The 7,177-nt window shown below is 35.2% G+C and overlaps 1 pseudogene; it reads left to right on the top strand.

The window, feature by feature from the left end:
- The first annotated feature begins 918 nt into the window (after positions 1-918).
- On the top strand, positions 919-6,246 carry LOC141721122 (E3 ubiquitin-protein ligase ORTHRUS 2-like; annotated as a pseudogene).
- Positions 6,247-7,177: the final 931 nt, after the last annotated feature.

Below are 7,177 nucleotides of genomic sequence, written 5' to 3'. Positions count from 1 at the left end.
TTTTATTGTTTCCAGGAACAAAACAAAAAATTCTTAAAGAGAAAATGATTTTACAGTCAAAATTCGTTGTTGACTTTTCTCATTTAATTCAGATCTGCTCAAAGTGAAATTTGATATCTGGGCCTGTCTAGAATGAAAGAGAATCTCATTATCTTCGCATTGGGCTGTTGAATCGGCCAAATCTGATAAGTAGAATTCAAAATATGGCCCAAACAATATATATTGTGCATGTATCCCAATAAATATTTATATTAATAAATAATATAATATTATTTTAAATTTGTAAATAATGCATAACAACATTGGAGTAAATATGTTTAATGTTAGAGTGAGAGTATTTCAACCTTAACAGAACAACTAACTAGAGTAAATATGTTTAAAGAGATAGTGAATTTTTGACTTATATAGTAATTATATTTACTCGACAATTTTTAAAAAAATGAAAATATCAAAAAAATAAAATATTATTTAAAAGGCCGTTGCAAATCGCAGTTTAAGAAACTAGTTCATTACAAACGCATTTTTCATTTTTCATTTTTCATCTGTACAAATTAGTTCATGATTCTGAACATTTTTTCTTTCTTTTCCGTAATTCTAAGAATTGTTTTTTTTAATATTAAAAAAAAAAGAGAAAAGTAGAAAAAAGTTTCCCAAATAAACAGGCCCATATATGTCAAAAATAAAAAAAGGCCCATAGTTCCTAATGCTTCATAAAAAAAGTGTCTACAATAATTCCATTAATTTTAAAATAATTAAACATAAAAAACAACAAAAAAAAACCTAAAGATTTTATAAAAAAACCCGCCGTTGACAACGTTCAAAATGTTAAAATCCCGCCAGGTCCTCTCCGTACAAGCAACTATAAATAATTGGGGATTAATTTGAAAAGCAAGTAGTAGTCTTGTATACACACACAAGCACAAATTACACACAAAACACCCTAACAAACCCCAAACCTCTACACCCTCTCTCAATTCAAATGGCTCAACTCCCATGCGACAACGAAGGTGTGTGCCTCATCTGCAAAACGACGCCGTCTCCTAACGAAACGCTCACCTGTAGCACCTGTGTCACGCCGTGGCACATAGCGTGTCTGGCGATTGCAGCGCAATCGTCGTCTTCTAATGTATGGGAGTGTCCTGATTGTTCCGATATGACACCGGCCGGAGCTCCAGCGGCCGGAGAGAAGTCGGAATTGGTAACCGCGATCCAGGCGATTGAGGCGGATAAGTCGTTGACGGATAACGAGAAGGCGAGGAAGAGGCAGGAGCTGTTGAGTGGAAAGGCGGTTGGGAAGGAGGATGAGGAGGGTAGAAATGAAGTGGCTGATATGATTCGCTTGAATTTCAATTGCTGTGTTTGTTTTCAGTTGCTGGTTCGCCCTGTTACGGTATGGTTTCGATTAATTGTGTTGCGGTTTTTGTTTCATTTTTGTGTGTTTTACGCTTTTGATGATAAAATTTTATTCGTTTGTGATGTTTTGGGGATGGTTATGAATTGGTGTTTGGGTTGATGATTTTAACATTCGGGTCGGGTTGAAATATTTGTTCTTGACTCTTTCTATGTGTATAAAGATTCAATTTTTTTATGTGGTGTTTTTATATTGATTCAAAAAGTGAAGAAGAATTGTGATTACATGTTATTCATTTAGATTTGGTATATATGTATTATTGATCTTGGAATGCTGGTTGGTTTTGGTTGTTTTGGGTCCAAAATGTCAATTTTAAATGAAAATTGTATGTTGAGTTTTTCGGCTGGGGTTTGTGTGGAAATGACCTCTTTACTCTTTAAAGTAGAGGTATGATCCGTGTACATCTTATGCTCTCCAAACCCTGCTTTTGAGTGGGATACACCGGATATGTTTGTTTTGGTTTTAATTTTGTATGTTAGGTATAGTTTGTGGTGAGTCAAACAAGTTGTGTTCAGATATCGGACACAATGTGACCATGAACTGTCCTATATTCTATATGTGCATCTTGTGCTTTATATTATCATATGTAGAACATGTAATCACCCTTTAGGTTTTTAAAAAAAAAAGTAGTTTTCAGTGTTTTGAGTAAATGCCTGTTGGAATCCGAAGTAATGGATTGTGTTAGGGTTATTGAATTTTATTGTAGATTCTTGTTTCATTGTCCTGGTTTTCATACTATTATTGTCTTAATTAATTGGCTGCAGATTTTTGCCATTATCTTTCATTTGGCACATAAAGTTTTCAAATCTCTTGTCTGAACATTTGCTTTTGAGCTTTAATCATTTGACACTGTAGTTAACAACTACATTATGGTGACTGAAGCTATCCAGACTTCATTACAGTGACTGTCAGTGGCTGCTTTCCAATTTTATAAAACTGATTATTAATAAAACTTATGTATGCAAATTTGTGGAATATATCTTGTGTCTATTTTTCGTTGATGTTCATCATCTGTGAAACTCGCCACCCATCATTTTTTGATGTGAAACTTGTATAATATTTTAGTTTGTGGGTTGAGAATGTAATCGGGTGAACTAATCAAGTCATCTTTATTTTTTGTTTTTATTTTTTCATGTCTAAGACACCTTGCGGCCACAACTTTTGCTTGAGTTGCTTCCAGAAGTGGACCCGGCAAGGAAAAAATACTTGTATTAAATGTCGCTTTATCATTCCATCCAAAATGGCAAGTCAGCCTCGCATTAACTCTGCACTGGTTGCTGCCATTCGGATGGCCAGGATGTCGTCAGCAAATGCTTCGGGAGGTCAGCTAAAAATCTCTCATTATGTGCATAACCAGCACCGGCCTGATAAAGCTTATACTACAGACCGTGCAAAGAGAAATGGAATGGCCAATGCCGCCAGTGGAAAGATTTTTGTAACAACATCATCTGATCACTTTGGACCCATCACTGCTGAAAATGATCCAGTGAGACATACTGGTGTTTTGGTTGGAGAATGTTGGGATCTCCGCATGGACTGCAGGCAATGGGGTATTCACTATCCTCATGTTTCTGGAATTGCTGGACAGGCCAAATATGGTGCTCAGTCTGTGGTACTTTCTGGTGGTTATGAAGATGATGAGGATCATGGTGAATGGTTTCTCTACACCGGAAGGTTTGTTTAGACCAAATGGCAATCAGTTTTTTTCTCTGACCATAAACATGTTTAATCTTTTAACTGAATGCATCAATTATAGCCTGGAACTGTATGTGGGTTGTTTTAGCCTGTTCTGCTGTTCACTTGTGCTTGAATGTATTGAGGGCATAACTGAGCCATCTCAGCTTATCTAGTGAAAAATCATATTCTTTTGTCATGCTCCTTTTGCTTTAGTGTCATTCCTTTCATTTAATGTAGTCTTCCTAATGTATCCACTGGTTCAGGTATGCCATTTGTGGTTAATCTGCATCATGTCCTGCGAAGTAACATGTTGTATTCTCCTGTGGAACTTATCTGTCATCTGCTGTTCTCCTTTACCCAATTTAGTTATATCTTGACTACATCTATTTTAGAAAACTGTATGATTATGCAGTACCTTGAAAATGCTCCTCCATTGTATATATATTTAAATGATGTACCACAAAGTTATGCATTTCTTGCCCGCAAGGGTTGGCTCAGTTGGTTAAAGAGAGGATAACTATCCTCTTGGTCACAGGTTCGAATCCCAAGGGAGAAGAATTTATGATTATGCTTTCTGAACTAGAGCCTGTCGCTTAAATGCAGGCTATTACATGAGCCCCAGTAATGAGACTGCATTTATGACGATTTTCATGGGTTTTTGTACACATCTAGATCCTAGTATATTTTACTAGATTTATCTTTAAAATAAATTCTGCAGTGGAGGTAGAGACCTCAGTGGGAACAAAAGGACCAACAAGGATCAGTCATTAGATCAAAAATTTGAAAGCTACAACGAGTCTTTGCGATTTAGCTGCAGAAAGGGCTATCCTGTTCGAGTAGTCAGGTAAAAATATTTTTGCATGATGCTTAACTGAATTTTTTAGATATTTGATATATTTTCATTCTTTTTTTTGTGGCACTATATTAACCTTCTTTCTATCTTTTTAGATTAAACCTAAATAAGTTTAGACTATGAAAATGCTATTCTTGGCGTGGCATATAATAAGGACCCACCTGTCAGTTGTTATCTTGTACGGAGTAGAAATGTTTCTTAATATTTACTCAGACTCAGAAGTATTTAAGTGGACAATTGCTTAGGAGATAATTAGCATAACCAGTGGGAACATCCCTTTTGGTCACATAGAGCATTGATATTGGCCTTATGTAAGTTCTCCTTTCCGTATCCTTTGTTGAACAAATTCCAGTTTGTACGGTGGTTGGATGAAAAATGAAATTGTCTTGTCTGCCAAGGGGATACTAATATCATTCTCAAGACCCCTAGATCAGCCGACATAAAAAAATAATGATTCAGTGAAGATATACTTCTAGATCCTTGAGTTTAATGACCATTGCGTGAACTAAGCTATCTATTTCTGAATTAGCATATATAGTGCTAGTATTTAAACCTTCCTAAACAAGTCTATGATTCACCAAAGATTCATATGTACATTCTTGAGTTGAATGACCGTCGCATGAACTTAGCTATCTATATCTGAATTAGCATATATAGTGCTAGACTGCTAGTATTTAAATCTTCCCCTTACAAGTCTAGATTGTCCTTTAAATTTTTCTTTTCAAGGGAGGATAGTTACTAAATGATTTAGTAACTCCCTAAACCTAATTTAATTTGTAGGTTTATAGTGACAAAACACCAAAACCTACAGAAAAAGAGTATTTCAATTTTTTTTTCTTGGATTTATGACTAATGAGACTCATCCTAAATTGTCTGTTTTTATCTAATGCCAAATCTAATATTTTTTTTGGCAGATCACACAAAGAGAAGTGATCCAGTTATGCCCCTGAAATTGGGCTGCGGTATGATGGTGTCTACAGGATCGAAAAGTGCTGGCGAAAAGTTGGAAAGCAGGTTAGTATTTTACATTGGACTTTCGTAGATGATATATTTTGTTCCATTTAGGTTTTAATTAAATGACTTTCTTGTGCCAGGGTTTTAAAGTATGCAGATACCTATTCGTAAGATGTGACAACGAGCCAGCACCATGGACAAGGTTTGTGCTTGTCATGCATTACTTTTTTATTTTAATTTATATTTTTTCTGTTGAGAAATAGATTGTTTCACAGCTTTTCACTAAATCTTAATACAGTGATGAGCATGGTGACCGGCCCAGACCCCTGCCAACAGTTAAAGAGCTTAAAGGGGCAATTGACATATTTGAGAGGAGTGAGAGTCCTTCGTGGGATTATGCTGTAAGCAAAGAAATTGCAGTTTTCTCATATTTGTACTCTATTTTATAATGATTTCATGTTAAGTTCCTTTCTTTGAATCTATACCAAAAAGTATGTCTCTTGCCATGTGTTTTTTATCCGCGTTTTCTGATCGTCTTCTGTTGTTTCACATGTTATCATCCAATCTGTCGTTACTTAAATACAAAATATATTAACTTTTAGGAGGAAGACAATGTCTGGAAGTGGAAAAAGCCACCACCTGCGAGCCAAAAACCGGTAAGGGATGCTAACCCTGAAGATATAAAGAATGCAAGGGTAGCAATAAGGAAAGCAGAAACGGCAGCATCAAAGGGAAAACTTTTGAAAGGTTTTGTGCCATAGACTTCTTTTCTTTTCATCATCTTTGCACTTGAGCTTACACTGTGTGATATATATACAAGTCAAAATGTTAGCTGGAATATCCTCTATGTTCTATGTTTGCATTTTGATTAGTGTCTTCTTCATAGTCAAGTCCTTTTTTTGCAAGGGAAAGTGCTACTCTATTGTTCAGTATATTCTTAAAGTAGGCATTGATATTATTTTTCTGCATCATTAAGAATTTGGAAGGCAGATAAAAATTACAAGAATATATTCATTCTAGTAACTTTTTCATGTGCAGAATTTAGTTGTCTCCTGTGCAAAAATGTGATGACTCTCCCTCTCACAACTCCATGTGCACATAACTTCTGCAAGGCTTGCTTAGAAGGAAAATATGCTGGGCAGTCGTTTACGAGGGAGAGAAGTAGGGGTGGGCGAACTCTTCGGTCGCAAAAGAATGCCATGATTTGCCCCGCATGTCCTACTGACATATCTGATTTCCTTCAGAATGCACAGGTTTGCAATATCACTTTTTACCAGTCATTCATATACTTAGCTGGATTTTATCCAAGATAAGTTTATTGTGAGTGACGGGCATTCAAATCGTGCAAACTACTCATACTTCTTTTCTTAATTTTGTTCTATAAAAAACAAAAATTGAAGTACTCACATGATCTGTGTGCCACAGATCAATAGAGAACTGCAGCAGCTAATAGAGAAACTTCAAGAATCAAATGAGGAAGCTGACGCACCAGAGGAGTCACCGGAGGCTTCATATGCAGATGCAGACAAAGAAAATGAAGTATCAAATTGTGAAGCTGAGACTAAGATTGTGGAGGATATGAAGAGAAAAGAAGCTGATTCAAAATCTCCACTAATGAACAAGAAAAGAAAAGTTGATGAGGACAACTCGCTGAAAAGTGAAGATGCTTCTTGATTTGAGCATTTTTGATGGTGTGAGTTACACACCACTCTTTTGGGAGGCTTCTTTTTGACCAGATGGAAGGATTAAAGTCAAATACTGAAGGGAAGTTAAGCTGCTGGATCAAGGAAATCATTTGGTGAATTTTAATTGTTTCCAGATGAACTTGTATTTATTTATAGCTGTTGATACAACTCTGAAGATAGTGTAGAAAAGCTTGTCTTGATCATTTTGAGAACTTATCTACATTTGGGATTCCTAAACAGCTTTAAAAACTCTCTGTAATCTTTTTTTGTGGTTAAGTTGGTTACAAAGAAAGCTAACATTTTGTTCTTTTTTGGGGGTGAGGGCGAGGTTTTCATCGGACCTGGTTAGGGACTTCAAGTATGGTTAAACTTGTCAGTTTTAAGTATAATTATTTTTATTATTATATATTTTAAATAATAATTTTGTTATGTTATTATTAGGAAAATATATTAAATATATATATATATATATTATATTTTAGATATTTATTATGAAATTATAATATTGTAATATTGAGGTATATAGAGATAACCTCAAATACATTGAGGGAGAGATTGTATGATTGAGTAATACAGAACACTTTTATCAATTTATCA

The sequence above is a fragment of the Apium graveolens genome, chromosome 4, assembly GCF_009905375.1.
Source record: "Apium graveolens cultivar Ventura chromosome 4, ASM990537v1, whole genome shotgun sequence".
Taxonomy (NCBI): Eukaryota; Viridiplantae; Streptophyta; class Magnoliopsida; order Apiales; family Apiaceae; genus Apium; species Apium graveolens.
This window is presented reverse-complemented; position numbering and strand designations above follow the sequence as displayed.